This window comes from Ischnura elegans, chromosome 7 (genome assembly GCF_921293095.1).
Source record: "Ischnura elegans chromosome 7, ioIscEleg1.1, whole genome shotgun sequence".
Lineage (NCBI taxonomy): Eukaryota > Metazoa > Arthropoda > Insecta > Odonata > Coenagrionidae > Ischnura > Ischnura elegans.
Window position 1 is genome coordinate 51,039,535 of NC_060252.1, and position 16,588 is coordinate 51,056,122.

Genomic DNA, 16,588 nt, shown 5'->3' on the forward strand with positions numbered 1-16,588 from the left:
GTAAAAAATAGGCGGGAATCCTTGAGAATAAATAAAAGCAGCGACGAAAAAAATCTCGAAGAATGCGGGTTAGTCGGAATAGGGTGAAGAGGGTAGGCCCCTCCGTTGGTCTTACCCGACAGCAAGACTTATTACTCCGCCCATGCATCACCTCATATATGTCCCTACACCATCGTCCGACCTCTCCTTCCTAAAAAACAAAGCCCCATATGGTGAACTCTTTCCGGTAAAACAAACGCCAACCCACCACGATGCCCATCATATTCCGCACAAAAATATAACCTACTCGTTTTGGCCTAAGAAAAGCTCGTGCGATACTATATGGCGTATGAGCCTAACTCATTTCAGCCCAGAAAACTGTCTCCTTGACATTGTGAAGATATTTAGGTACGCTATTTCTGTGGTCATCTTTGGTAATCCTGTGAAATCTTTTGGTGGCACATTAGCTTGTTTCTTCAGAATGTCCCGTAGTCATATATCTACAATGGGTAGTGCGGAGGTAAGAATCTAATGTTGTTCAATTTATACGAGTGACATTTATAGAAAGGATATTACGAAAATTTTTCATTTTTAATAGAGCTTCAGAATACAGAAATCAGTTTTAAACGGTTTTAATAACCTGCCGCGATCTTACAGGTGGGGGCGTATCACCTGCAACATACGGGACAGACGCCGCGAGGTAATGTTTTACAAATATAATTCTTACGGCTAAGAGATGAATGATACAAGCATACGTTTTGTGTGTGTACGTCAGAAACAAGACTAGTCACCATATTTACTTCTTATAAATTACATGTTAGTTTCATCAAAAAATGTAAATGGCAGAAAATATAATTATTTTACAAAATTTGCGGCATCTCTCCCTAATTGACCGTGAACCGATTGAAATGCGTCTTAAGCAGCAGCAAAGACCAATCATTGACAAGTCGGACTGGTGCCTCCTTCATGTAATCCCTTTGATTTTAAGGCTCAGGGAAGAGAGTGGAAGCGGCTTTTTTTACCAAGATATTGCAGTATTGTCGCAGCGCAAGTTGAACAAATTCCATTCGGCTGTGTATCTGCATAGATATAGACAGAATAGATAGATAATGAAAATAAAGGCGCAGAACATGTAAATAATTCAATTTTACATTTTAGCGTACCACTTTCATAGCCATTTGAGATAAACATAGCGAAATTTTCAAGTAATGACAACATTTGACTTCTATTAGTGCATTTCGTAGCCAATGGCTCAAAAAATAGCCCAGTAATCTGTACACGTTTCACTTTTACCGTTATTCCTAAGGTATTACTAGCATGATATCGGTTTGCGATCGACTAAAAAAACGGAAAATAAACACGCCCTTAATAAATGAATGACTACCCGATTATGAAACATCACGAAGCACAAAACGACCGGGATAAACCTTCATTCAGTTCGTCCTGTTGCTTACCCTTTCCCCAACGTCGTCTTCCCTGTACCTCCCACACCCTCGCTCTTCGGGAAAAGAAACTGAAAAAAATAAATAAAACCATTCTTTACCATCGCACGTTCGCACCCACACACACGTATATAGCGGACCAAACGACCTCATCATTCTCCATTTGTCCCCCAAGCGCTATTCTGCGACCCTGATAGCTAAAGCCACTCTCCTGGCGGCAGTTTGCAGCTAAAGGACTTCCCAAAAGGAGAAATAAATTTACCCTTAATATTAATGGTGCAATCTCGAAAAAAGTTATTCTTCGGCAAAAGCAATGCATAATTATTATGTACTATTAAACTTAACTATTCAACTTCCTGTTTCCCATTAAACAGGAAAAAGGAAACTGCACTTGTATTACAAGGAAACATATTAATTTTTTATGCAAGGTAGTGAATTTGTCAGGGAGAGGAGGCGTTCATGAATGGTGAAAAGCTAATTAATAATCATGTTTTTATTAATCAAATTAAATTGTGACTGGAGACATAGAAATAAGCTTTTTATGGTGAAGAACCATTCAGGCATGATTCGAACCCGCGACCTTAGGTTCGAAGGCGGAGACCTCATCCTATCGTCGCCAAGGACGACCGGAACTGAGAGTATGTGCAAAGAAAGTCTTAAACAATTCTTCAACACTCAGTTCGGTCCGTTAAATATCTTATTTGCCTTCTATTTCCAAGCTCTATTTTTCTAGTTCGCGTTTGAGGCTTGGTGGATTAGAATAGGAAAATGAGATGGTGGTATAGGAAACAAACGAGTAAGTTCTGCGTATGAGGTAGCTAGTGGCGTATATAATATGAGACACAGTACGCGGATGGTGTTAATACAGAGGAGAGAGGGATCACTAATAATACATATATGAACGAGTTTATATTTTTTATTTATTTATTATCAAATTCCCCGTAAACAGCACATGACTGCCTTTTACAACGAGGATTTCCAATATTAACAAATTACAACACAAACATCCATGCCCTAGGTAGGGATCACCCACCCAGGCGGGAATCCAACCCACGTCCTACGGTTTGGCAGGCGAGGACTTTACCACCGAGGCCGGCATATTTATTTATTTATATTTATTTGTCAGTTCCATTGATCCCGTCATAACGAGCTGTACAACAGAAACAGCCTAAGAGCGAAAGGGAAGTGGATAAAGAATACATAATGCCCAATGTTCCGCTCAGACTTCGATACCCCAATAAGAAACCTGCGGATGAATGAAGCATCTGGAATTGAATATATTCCAGAAAAGCGAATTAAAAAAAGGTACTGTATGAAATAAAAGACCTTATACCGGCTGTACAAAATCATACGTGAAATTTATTTATTAGGATAGATACCAAAGGACCATTATTATCCCAATTTCCAAGATAAAACGAGCGGAAACCTTTGTACATTTTAAAGCCATAAGCCAAGCAAAAATTACGTCGAAGAATGACAAACATCAACTATTGAAGAATAGAGGAAATAAAATAAGAATACCTGAATGAGGAACAACTTCGAATCCAGGAAAATGAAAGGCACAAGAGAAGCAATGAGGATGGATAAGAACAAGCCCAGGTTCGTTGCGTTCGTGGTTAGAGAGGGCGTTTGACAACGTGAAAGGGAACTAAATGTCTGGAATCCTGAAAGAAATTGGAGTTCTTTACAATGGCAGGGGGAATCATCCACATTTTATAAATAAAATAAAAAACAAAAAGCTGTAATAAGACAATGAACCAGCTTTGAAGAAACGACATTTAGGAGAAGAGAGAGACAAGGCTGTGCTTGGCCACGATAACATTCAACGTATATCGAGAAAGCCGAAGATGAAATCAAAGAAAATGCATATCCAATGAATGAATGTCGAGATTGATTGTCGTTGGAGAAATTCGCATGCTAAGATTTGCTGAAAGCTATCTCAGCAGAGACAGATAGGAATGAAAAAGATTCTGCTTTATATGAATAGGGCAGATATTAGCTGAAAATAAGCGCAAAGAAAACTAATATACCTGCAGAATACAAGAAATAATTACTAACATTAAAGTAGGGAAACAAAAAACTAAAAGAGGTGAGTAAATTTTGTTGCTTGAGAATGCAGAATAATTAGCGATGGAAGCTGCAATAAACAAATTATCAGCAAAATATCCCAGACGAACAGAGTATTCATCCACAGAAAGATCTACATACAGCGAGAAATATAAGCATAGAGGAAAGGCCACGATTTATCAGAACTTACATTTGGAGAATCCTTCTCCAAGAGTGACGCACGGATAATGACAGCAGCGAAGACATCAAGGGTAGAGGCTTTCTACACGTGGTTCTGCAGAAGAATGATGTGGATCAAATAGATTAACCGAGTAAGCAATGAGAAAGTCCTAAGAAGAATAGAAGAGAAGAGAATCCTTATGAAAGCCTTGATAACAACACGGAACAACCTTATCAGCTCGTTCACTCGCGCAATTGCACGTCATAATGAGAAATTAATGCAGTTATAACCTGCGCAATTACTTGTTCCGTGTAAAATGGCCTTAAAGACTTGTTCAAACAAAAGACCGGATTCGTTTTGTGGGAGTATCTACTGACGAATTTTAAGAAATGGAATGGCAAGAATGGAAAAGGAAGACCTCGAATAAAATATGTGGAACTGGTAAAGGAGGATGTGAAAGAGGAGAAATAAGTAGGTGTGATAAGATTAGCTGATTGGGAAATTGAGTGGAGAGCTGCGTCAAATTTATCTTAGGATTGTGGTTCAGTAATGATGATTCAAATTTGAATGGCTAATATAGTTAACTCATTTTGAATCATTTGGTAGCTTACATATTTGGGCTTGTGGTTGTAAGGCCTGAATCTGAAAGGAAGAGATCTTTTGTGATGAATGTTTTCTTTTGACCAATAATGTGTTCATCTACTTGATTGCTAAAGAAGAGGATATATGGTTGCTGTACGCCGTGATATAGGAAATAATAACAGATTTTAGATAACTGGGAAAGAAAATAATAAAATGTTTGCTGATGGCAAGAATTCTGGTTTTTGCCATATGACAACCTTAATAAATTCATACAATACGAAAATATAGACAATTGGGTGTGGTAGGAAAACGGTTGTATCGTCTTTCAATATACCCTACCGTAATTGATAAATTGGTAAAATAGCGATCAATTGGTGACTCAAGAGTTTCCTGCTAATGAATGCCGATACATTGATGTTTTAGTTTATTAACGGAAGTTGATTGTAGAAAGAGGATATTGTTCCGAAACAAAAACGAACGATAATGACGGTACGAGGCCCCTGCATTGCTTCCAATCCTGTGAGAGGTGCGCTTTACTCAGGGTTTCTATCACAAAGAGAGGTTAATTATTTCCTAAAACAATTTCAGTATCCAGCCTGCAATTATCCTTTACCCTCTTCGCAAAATACGCCAATTATGGCCATGTGTAGGAAAACTTCCGTGAACGAGCACAACACAAATCGGTACCCTAAGTGAGTACAAAGCCTCTCCATACCAATATATTAAGTGATTTCATAAATATAATTTTTCCTCGATATTTCGGCGCATGGCCGGAATAAAACTGTTTGTAACATTATGAGATTTAGCCCTAAGTAGAATTTTCACCGAGAGTATATTGCACATTGAAAGCATTGACCTTAACGAAGGACAAGGCTTTGAAAAGACCTTTTTCTTATTTATGAGATAAAAAAGTCATTTTTAATTATATCCATATCTCTAACATATCCCAAACTCCACAAAGTCCCATTGTCATCACCCGCGATGTGTTATGCGCCATTTATTTACATTACATTAGTTGAAGCATACGGGTTTCATCCTGTGAATCGTAAATTCCTGATGTTCTGCGGCCTTTGCCTCCATCGTTACAAATATATCGGGTGTTTGCCTTAATTTTTGAAAACCTTGACAACAATGGCCATTAGGCTCAAACCAACCCCACGTTAAATTTTATGGAAAGTTGAAGTTGGAAAGGTGATCTGGCTACGGCCTAAAATTTATTTAAATACTTTATTTTTCGAGGAAAAAACTCATTCTTATTCCTACGCGTTCGACTAATCATCTCTCTCATTTCATCGTTTTCCTCGGACCTGGAAATATAGCGGGGTAACAAAAAATCAGGCAGTTCTATTTTTTTTCCTCCATCTAGAAGATAATGGCAATCCTCGACAGACAAGAAGATGGCAAGAACGAAATAAAAAAGCCTCGAACAAAATATGTGGAACAGGTCAAAAAAGATGAGAAGGAGAATAAATACGTAAGTGTTAAAATATTAGCTGATAGGTAATTGATAGATAAATAGATATCTTTATTCGGACAAGTTTCAGACTAAAAGTCCTCTCTTCCACCTAACTCCTCGTTAGTGTCATTGAATACATACATATTAAGGTAAATATTCATTCAAAATTTAAAAATATACGCTTACACTAGAAAAATATGCAATTAAAGTACACTATAGTAATTGAATGGAGAACTGCGTCAAACCAATATTAGGATTGCTGATTTCCTGGATTTCGTTCATTACTCCATCATTTGAAACCTTCGAATCTTCAGCAACATAATTGATACACCTATACAGAACATCTACATAATACCCCGCAAGCCGCATAAAAGGCGTGTATGGCGGAATACAGATTACGAGAGCTTTGAAAGCCAACTGTATCACATGTGTACGTACAACCATGCCTACCTGGCGGTGAGGAGGCTGCCCCCGCAGGGCGGCTTCCATCTTCTCACGGCAATCGTGCGTCCCTCGACCATCAAAGCGTGAAATTGAAAGGGGGCGCGACCAACTGTGCACTACAAACGCCTGCTCACGTTATCATAGTCAGTCGCCGAGCTACGAAGGAGGAGAGGAAGATGACGATGGATGGCGTGGTCAAAGATGATCGCGAACCTATACCTCCCTCAGGTCCAGTCTCTTTTTATGACAAATGACGTGCGTAATACTTATGGCATCGCCTTGAAATTGTTAGGGTATGCAGAGAAGACCCTTTTCAATATTTTCATGAATCTCAAATGTTTCGAAAATATATCTGATAATAGTGTACTGAGCATAGGGACGGCGAAATCACGGCCTATCGATTCTTTTGGCTTGGGGAGTTTCCAGAAAGAGTTGTCAGAAAATTTACCATAGCGACAACTGGAATGTAGCGGCCAAGCGTTTAATGCGACGTTGATTTTTTATCCTTCGATGTCGGCTATTCCTATCATTGCGAACCAGATACAGTCATGTGTTGACAACGTTATGCTTTGAAATTTTAAATGTGTTGACATAATAATAATAATATCGTTTTTTAAAGCAAATTTAGGACTATTTAGTCGTTTCTTACAATTTACATGTTCTCATCAATCACACACATGCTCTGGATGGTGGTTAACCCTCCCAGGTGGGATTCGAACCCGCGACCTTTGGGTTGACAGTCGGGGACGTTACCCCGGCGCCACCGAGGCCGGTACAGGTTAATAGCAAATAATATACCATCGAAAAGTACCATTTGGGCAGGAGTTATGAGCCCTCTAAAATATACTCTTCGAAGCAAGGGTGATTCTAAGAACGTTTTTAAAATAAATAAAATTTGTGAGGTTGCTAAAGAATCCCTGCCGATGGAGATGCCTTCAAGGGGATTTTGATAAATTCTGTGATTATGTTTTAGGGAAGTTAATAAACAACCCTCCTAGATTCATATTTTCGTCGTTCCAACAAAGGACCATAAAAATAATAGAGTACATCTTAAAGATCAAGTCCTGAATCAGCACCTTTTGTAGTGCAGTGGCTAGGACGAACTAATATGGACCGATTGAATAAATATTTAGTCTCAGATCGATGTTATCATTTTAAATGACAATTTTTCTTTGCATGAAGATTAAATTTCATTTTAAAACTAATGAGTACTTTTTGTGACTATTTTTTCACACATACAATTGATTATATGTGCTTAAACATGTATATAAAAGTTTATATACAACACATGTATAAAAATTATGGTACACACATTTGGTATTGTTACACGCATGCATAAGAAAATATAAGTAGTTACTTAATGGTAAAAATAACCTACCATATAATCACTTATTCGAGTTCCTAATCATGCCATTATTAAATATCCCAATATTTAATAATAATTATATTTGATAATAGACATTAATAAATACTCTACCAGCCTCACATTCACCCGGACAACATCATTACGCATGCACGATCTATGCTTGAACGTCAGTGATTATTGTAGACTAAGAGCCGGATTTATAATGTCTAGTTTGCGCTAAACATAAGGTGATACTGCATTCTGATACTTGGCTGTGGCTAAAAGTTCCGGTCATCTTGAAATCTGATCTTAGACAGAAGCTCACCAGAACTTTCAGTCAACGCCTGGTAAAATAAAGGTCGTTACATCATATGGTTAGCGTTAACCAGACGACATGAAACCGGCCCTAATTATTAATAAGAAGTAGACATTATGTTACCAAAATTTATGGATTTTCGAGTAAAAGTGTGGATTCAGGCCAGAATTTCAGCATAAAATAACTGTATTCTAAAACATATTCAGATGATGATATAGATAAAACATGGTACGTTTATAGAATGGTAGTTGTTGACGTGTTTGAACATGATTTATTCAGTTAATCTGTCGCACTTGAAGTGAGCAGAACATCTAGTACTGTCTAAACATATTCACTGTTACTTGAAGTTTAAGTCTCCTTGGTTGCTCACCGATCTCCGTGAGGCGTGTGAATCTTAATTTACTTCTATAAATATAGATTTGCAAGTGTGACGTACTGAACGCAGTTGCCTTAAATACATAAGCAAGGAGGATACTGGCCTGTTGACTAACGTGTCCACAAGTGAGTTGAATTTTAATTATAGAGTTGCCAAGTGGGCTGTGACTACTGATTTTTTTTTTCATTCTGTCATCTCTTCGTAGTAGAGCATTAGAATATTCATAAGTTTTTGCAGAATTACCATTTTGAGTATTGTAATAAGTTAGGAAATCCGTCATGCTTTAAGCGTGTTGACCGTTCGTATTTCGGATGGGCTATGGAGTGTGCATTATGGTTTAATAAAACCATTAGTGATCGGAGACATAAGAAAAAATAGCTGTATCTTTGGGGAGACTCTAATATTGGAAAGTCTACTTTTATAGAGAGTTTATTGGGTCGGGACATGTTGCCATATGTGTATTATCCTGATGTTGGAAAATTTGCATATCAGGGTTTTTTGCCAAATTTTCATAAAGTAATTCTATTTGAGGAATTTGATTACAATTTCAAAATAAATGCAAGTGGGCAAAAAAAACCAATTTTCTCACATGCCCAATAGATGATCGAGGAAAGAGCGAGATTTTAGGAAGACGGCAGAGAATGAAGGTCTATCGAGTGGGAGGCGGCAAAGCTTGTGGGTGGCTGAACTTGCTACGTCCGGTGAATCCGGGATTCGTGAGTAAATCCGTGAGTTGCGCCTGGGTTAACCGTGACGCGGCTACCTTTCTCTACCGCAGTATCCGTCTCTATCATCGCTACGCACGCCGATTGAATAACAAAAGTTGGCTGATGCATCGAAAGTTTGACATCGCCGCAAAAAGAAAACCACGGAATACCGCAGTGATTACGCTGGTAAAAGGCGAAAACCTGGCACGAAACCGAAGTGAAAGTATACAATCAGTTGGGCGAAGTGAAAGGTGCAGACAAATAGAGGTACGATTTTCGTAATAGACTTCATTTTATAGTATGCGTTGTGGTCTAAAATATTTTATTTTTACTATTTTTCCTGCGCCTTTCCCCACCTTATGGCATCATCGGGGATTTGAGACTCTTTGATGATGCCATAAGCCCGTGAAACAAGTTTTATTAATTGTAGAAATAGGGTTTTAGAGTACGAGGAACAGAAAGAACTTAAACCGAGTAAAGCCTTAAGCTATAACTTACACGTCTTCAACATTGGTAGCGAATTGTGGCGTGGGAAAAGATAATAATAATGATTGGGTAAGGTATTTACTGCGGCAGTTACTTATGCTCTGGGTAATTAACTAAATGAGGGCGGTTAGTATTTCATGAGCTTAAGTACTCAGAAGTACATTTCAGCGCATTTTTATGTTCTATTGACTGAAAAAATTCCAATGAAACATGCACGTTTCGGGCTTAATTAAACGAGGGCTTAGAGTGAGTATTAACAATACGTTTGCGTAATCTCACTCATTTTGAGATTGATTTGTCAGAAAATTATAACCAAACATTTTACTCCAATCTAAATAATTTACTGTCCTTCAAAAAAATCTAGAGTATTAAATAAAATGTCGAAAAAGTCGGGTTTCTGAGAAAAACCGTTTCTACGGTAACTACAAAGTGCATCCAAAAAATGTTTGCGTTGCCATAGCTCGGTAACTAAGGAGTTGCGACTCAATGTTTATAAGGGCTATAAATGCTAAAAATTATCTTCCCTACCATCTCCTGAAATACTGCAGATTCCCCCTGAAACGCCCAGTATACTTTGAATGTTTCAAGATGAGAGCGTAATTTTTGAATGAAGTAATGCATCGCCAAAAAAGACAAAATATAACCGAGGGAGGGATATATTCCCTTAAATATAATTTTTTAGCGAGTACATTCCGTTATCTGGCTTTTACAACAGCAGGGTAGCACAAAATATTCAGGCTCTCTGAAGGGTGTGGATTTGGATTGAAAAACGGTCATTTTAATTGCCACATTACTGCTAAATAACCAAACGATTTGTTGGATAAAATAGTATGCGTTTTAGATATGACTGAAGATATTTGATTGACCGGGTGGTTTTACACTTAATAATTCCATGGTTTTATCTCTTTGTAGAATGGAAAATCATTGAACTGTAAGTTTTAATTCCATCTTGTCAATCAAATATCTTTAGTACTATCTTGAAGAAGTATTATTTTATCCAACAAATCGTTCAGGTATTTAGCAATAGTATGGCAATTATAATATTCATTTTTTTCAGTCAATCCTACGCTTTTTATTGGACCTGGAGGATTATATTTGGTATAGGCATTCTGTAGTAATAATTAAAAACTAGTTTCAATTCCTCCCATAAAGTATGGCAACGGCATATGGTCACAATCACCTTGAGGAATTCAAGGGAACTAACTACGCATGTAAACCGGAAATAAACTCCTTTGTGAAGCACGTTGTGCTCAATTCTCTTACCCGGTGAATTCTTTATTCCCCTCGCACGGCGGACAGCGATCAAAGGGTAAGATGGAGGAAACCTTTTAGTTGCCGAATAAATAATTTATTCGTCTCGTTCTCCCCCTTTCTGTATGCCTGCCGCTCCAACTCCCAGCTTTTCGCAGGGGCTTCACGCAAAAGCTTTAGTCAGTTCTTTGGGTTTTACGAGAGAAAAATATATAAAATGACGCCTTTACGGTTGGAGAAAGAGCTAATATCTCAAAGAAACTCTATTCCTTTTCATTCATGCATTAAACATACATTCAGAACCATAGATATCCAAAGAATTTAATGCCGTGGAATGATGGATAATCATTATACATTTCAACAGTAATTTTGGAAATTCTAATCTCTACTTTGCATACTTTCATCAGCGTAATTACTCCAATGCTTTTTTACTTCCCGATTATATTTTAATCCTAAGTAGTTATTTGTCAAAATTAATGCAAATTCTAAGATCATTTCTTCCAATACCAGCAAGAAAATAACTACAGAATTTAAGGTCCTAGTAATCAGAATGTGAAGGGCGTCTTCCCAAAATAATACTTGAATTACATAATTGGAACATGATTCGACCACTTCCAAAGATAATGATTGTTCTCGTCATCTGTAGTCAGATAATTTGTTAAAGTATTTTAGCAACAAAAATTAGTTAGTAAATATATCCTGTGAGTAACCACGACTCGAGAACTAAGATAAAAGACCTACTCTTCGCACTGAAATATTCGATGGAATATTTTCAGCGAAACTAATGCATATTTTGAATTAAATTAATAAATTCTTGCTACCAAATATATCCTGTGAAAAACGACGAGTATACAACTAAGATAAAAGACTTACCCTCCGCACTAGAAAATTGGAAGGAATATTTTCATCTAAATGAATGCATATTTTGAACTAAATTTCCGCACGCATCCCAGGCATTCCGGTTAATGCCGGAGGAAGTGATTATTTATGCAGAACGGTTATATTTAGGTCATGGCGACGATCATTTCGACTAGCTTAATCAACGGTTGCATAGGCCAACTCACCTGAGACGGAAGACACATCCGGAATACGTGACCCGCAGAAATCTAGGTCGACATCTGATAAGAAAGCCAGCCCAAGGTCGCACAGCTTCGACCTTCGGTATCACAGCAGGAATCAGCAAATTTCCCAGCATTTCCCTAGCTTCATAATATTGTGAGTGTAATTACGTGCGAGCTTTGGTTGTTATCTTTACGTCCCAGAAAGTACCCTCGCTGCATACACATTGCAAGGTATATCGCAAAAATTCCCATTTAATGATAGTTTTCTCCCTTCAGTCTTCATCTTTGCGAAGAAAATAACCGTATAAGTTGATTTTTATCAAGTGCTTACAATTATATCCCTCCGTCCATTTGAGAAATTCATCCCTTTTTGATTACAAACTGCTATAGCGTGAGGATGAATCATCCTATCTGCAAACACCCCCTGCCACACTCCTTTTAGGTGGATTGCGGGGTAGTATGTATAGGTATATACCTTGTGCAAGTTAAACACTTAATTGCATGTATTCCTAAACTTGTACCAAAAAATGTTCTTATAGATTATATCCAGAAATGCTCCAATTACTACATTTTATTAACTTTTTCTGCCATGTATTAATTTTTGATGAAAATTTGAGTATGTAACAAATATGATACACAATGGTTATAGACAACTTTTACATTAAATGTATGTGTGTCACACATGACACACATAACCTTCTCATTAGCACCCGTACCTTTACTAATTTCCATCTTATAATGATAGCATAATTATGCTGAGTACTCCAGAAATGGCTTGGGAATATCTTCAGGTTGTCACGTGGAGGGCGAACTTATACCTACATAATGAGATGCTGATCACCAAAATCACCTACCAACTCTTTCTAGAACCACATAGTGTTGCGGCGGTTATCATATCTGAAGCACCATGTGTTAACGCCGTTAAGGCCGTTGTAACAAGTGCGACCAATTTATTCCACGGCTCTCCTATCACCCTTAAAAACCATCGCTTTGAAGACTTCAACAATCCATTTCATCCCTTCCTAAAGTAAGAGTTTTGCGCACGCTTCACTATGCCTTAACGTTACCCTGCATGCAAAATTTTATATGCATGGCAGGGATTGATTGATGGCCAATTATTTATCGAGCTGGAATCACTGTGAAGTAATAATTCTCTTATAAAACAAGCTGAATCGTATTTTTGATATCTAAGCGATTGAAACATGCAATCTACCATTTTGAATGATTAAGTTACGCAAAATTAATGGCAATATTCTCAAAGCAGCCAGGTAATTATGCGAAAAATTGCCGAGTTAAATGCATGAATGTCGTTTTACACGGGGCACGTATTTGCACAATCTGACGTGTGTACGAAGGCGCAGTCAGAATTGCGTCGTGTAAAGCGGTGAATTGCTAGAACACATGCGAGAATGCGTTAACATTAGATGGCAAAATAGCCCTTGTTCTTATTTGGTTTACCCCCCTTTTAGAAATTAATGCAGTTCTCACCTGCACAATTCCGTGCCCCGTGTAAAACGGCCTCTAGAAAGGAAGAATTATGCCCTTCATAAATAACTGGCACATAGTGTAGTGCATCATATATGGTAAAAAAATGCAGTGAAGGGTTTAAAAATCATGAATGATGCAATGAAGGGTAATGAAATTCGTCTCCTATCACTGTCACTAAGTATTATGTGCTCCACTGCAATACCGGTTGTCAGGTAAATGTGCACCAATTTGAACCTTGAAATACTGCCATTATCATATTTTAATTAGCATGGTGATTCAATAAAATTTTCTGCTTTAGTGTACCATAAAAGTATCCCTATTAGATTTTTTAAATCTACCATGAAAAGTCTAAAAAGAGAGGATAAATTTAACACGGTGACTTCAAAATTAGTAATTCAGCCAAGATTTAAGCTTCAAAGAACTCAAATAATAACCAAAGATCATCTGAAGATGAATAAAAATTGGGATAGATGGGCCCAGATTCATTAATATGTTTTGAATCTGTATGATAATTTCAAAAGAATTACCTCACATAAAATGCGGCATTAAAAAGAGCTGTATGTCATCAAAAAAACGCATTTCACCAAGTATTTTATCGCGGGGCCACGTCACAGCATTCACCACATTATTCTATACAAATAGCTCAAGAATAGATAAAGCATTGCAATTTTTTAATCCACCTTTTTGCATGAGTAAGAAAAATAAATGAAATTTGAGAAGAAGTTAAAAGCTTCTTTGGCGAATACAAAGTTACATATTTCATAAGAATATACATACCAATGCTAGGCTCCAATGTCCTGAAAAACCATGTAATCAAATCAGATGAGATTAACGGCTAGTCAATACGATGGCATACGATCGTCAAAATATTCTTACATGACCCTCCGGACTACTATTAAAAAGAAGATTAGGCAAGTAAGTTTACATATCAGTAATGATAACGAATATGATACCACGTCTTCCATTTCTTAACTGATCATCAAACTACAGGGAATGGCTAACAGAACGACACCACTTCCTAGATTGAAATTCTATCATCAAAGATAACAAGAAAAGGTTGATAAATATAGCCTAAGCCTCGAGTAAGATATATTATGGGTAAATAGTAATTTAAAAAATGTCCTGCTTTTAACTTTACCTAGCCAAGTTAGATTCCAAAAGAACTCTTACTGTTTCTCATAGAGGTGACATATATGCATCGAACATTTTCATTTTAAAACAGGATATTCATTGCAGTAGCCAACTGATTCCTTCATATTGGAAACATGTTTAATTTCAATATGAAAGATAAAATATGCAGTGCATGCCACAGATACTCTGTGAAATCCGAAACCACTGGCTTTTTATGAAGGCCGCGGAACAATTATAGGCGTAAATGGCAACTTCCATCCGAGAAGCCTAAATACCTGACATGGCCTCACGGAAAACCAATCTGCTCCTCAAATAAGCTTTTTCTCCGTAAATCCAATTTTCGTGTATAAAATACTAGAGGGAGATCCCTCATGAAGCTCTATAAATCATAATATCATACTTTCGGGTGACTGTGTCGTGGCAAGTTCACTTAAAACAAGAGCAGGGACCAAGCTTATGGCTTATCTAAGAGAAGAAAAATAGGTACCCAAAAGGATCTTATTAAAAAATATACTACGGATATAAGATTTATAATTCATTTTTTGTCAACGGGAGACCAGAGGGAAAAATATATTTTACTCGATTTACCACGAAGCGCAGTACGTTGTTGAGTATGGAGGGCTTAGGAGTCAGCTACGAGTTGCTGCAACTCCTTATCATCAATTCTTTTGATTTCAACAGCTGTCACATAAATTATTGACATGAACAGAATTCTTTATCACGCGTTAAATTCGGTTCTCCAAACTCATAGGAAATACGCAAGGAATAATTAGTGAATGCACAGTACCCGTGTGTGGTCATTAGTTCTACATCTATGTGATACTAGCTCTACAGCCCACACTGTAATATAATTAGAAAAAAATCGTTAAAACAAAATCTGCTCCATCATTATTTGCGAAAATTTGGTATCCTTACTAGGATTTATACACTTTATAAATTTAAATCAAGATTCAAACCTCTTTATTGCAGGGTGCACCCTTACGATGGTTCGACTTAACGATAGGTGCAACGGACGATCTAAACTAACGTGAACGAGCTTCTTAACATTTCAAAGTTAACTGATATTGTTAATTGTGGCAAATTATCAATTAATTAAAGCACTGCATGAAGCAAGTGACTTAATACACCGTCGCGCGCACGGGTGCAAGTTATATACACCAGGGAAGAAGTCCGCTATGAAAAAAAATTTACTTAGCCGGGATTCGAGCCCGGATATGCCGATTTATGGTCATACGTGCTATCCAATAGCATTGTAATGTAGCAAGTAATCCGTAAGCACGCCTAACCGCCAATCGGGAGATCCGGGCTCGAGACCAAATATTTTACATGTCAAACTTCATCCATGGTGCATACATCAATTATGAACTTCTACACCTCTTTTGTCAACAAAACAATTGTTTTAACAAGTGACATCTACATGCGATGATGTTATTTGAACTGATTCATCATGTGGAAATAATTCAGGTTGAAAATAAGTTGAAATTCGATCAAAGAATGGTCCTCAGAGACGGATTAATATCGTAAATACAGTGTCTACTGTAGTCTTAACTTGGTTTCAGCGTGTTTACCAGCCCATTTCTGATTGTGTATAGACATGTGTCAACAATGGGCTTCATATACATCGAGATGAGACATAGATCGAACATCGTAAGTGAACATCTGAGAGGACGTACATTCCGCTCAGGGAAAATTCAAGGGGATCACTTGTTTCACTCTCTTGAGGACTCGAAAAAAACACAGAAGGAAGGTAGCAAATTAAGGAGTACATATTCGTTTCCAGCACCAGTTCTCCAGCATCCAATTAAAAAGCACGTTTTCCGCATCAAACGAGGTGAACTTCGGCACACCAAGCACAGCCCGAGATTAGTAGCATCAACCAAGTTTTCATTTTTAAGAAACTCGTCCGACACACTCGAGTGGAAACGCTACCGGTGCCGTTTTTAACGGCAATATTTACATTTTCTTTAATAAAAGAGGTTCTTCAGAGGGCAGAGTTCCTTCCAGAGGAGTATTTGATGTGTTCCAGACGTAGTGCTTTAATATACAGACCGCCTTATGGTAAATAGTAATAACCTTTAAGAAATTGCAAATGCAGCAAAAAAACTTTCCTCCACCGCGAATAAACAAACAACACTGGAATTAAAAAAATTTTAAGCCACAACTAAAATAAACCTTAGGCATAGGAAATTATGCTTGCAATATCAAAAGAAACAATATTTTCCAGGGAGGAAATGTACACTATAGTTTTAAATTCCAATAATAAATGCATAGTAGACAAGAGACTAAATAAAAGCGAC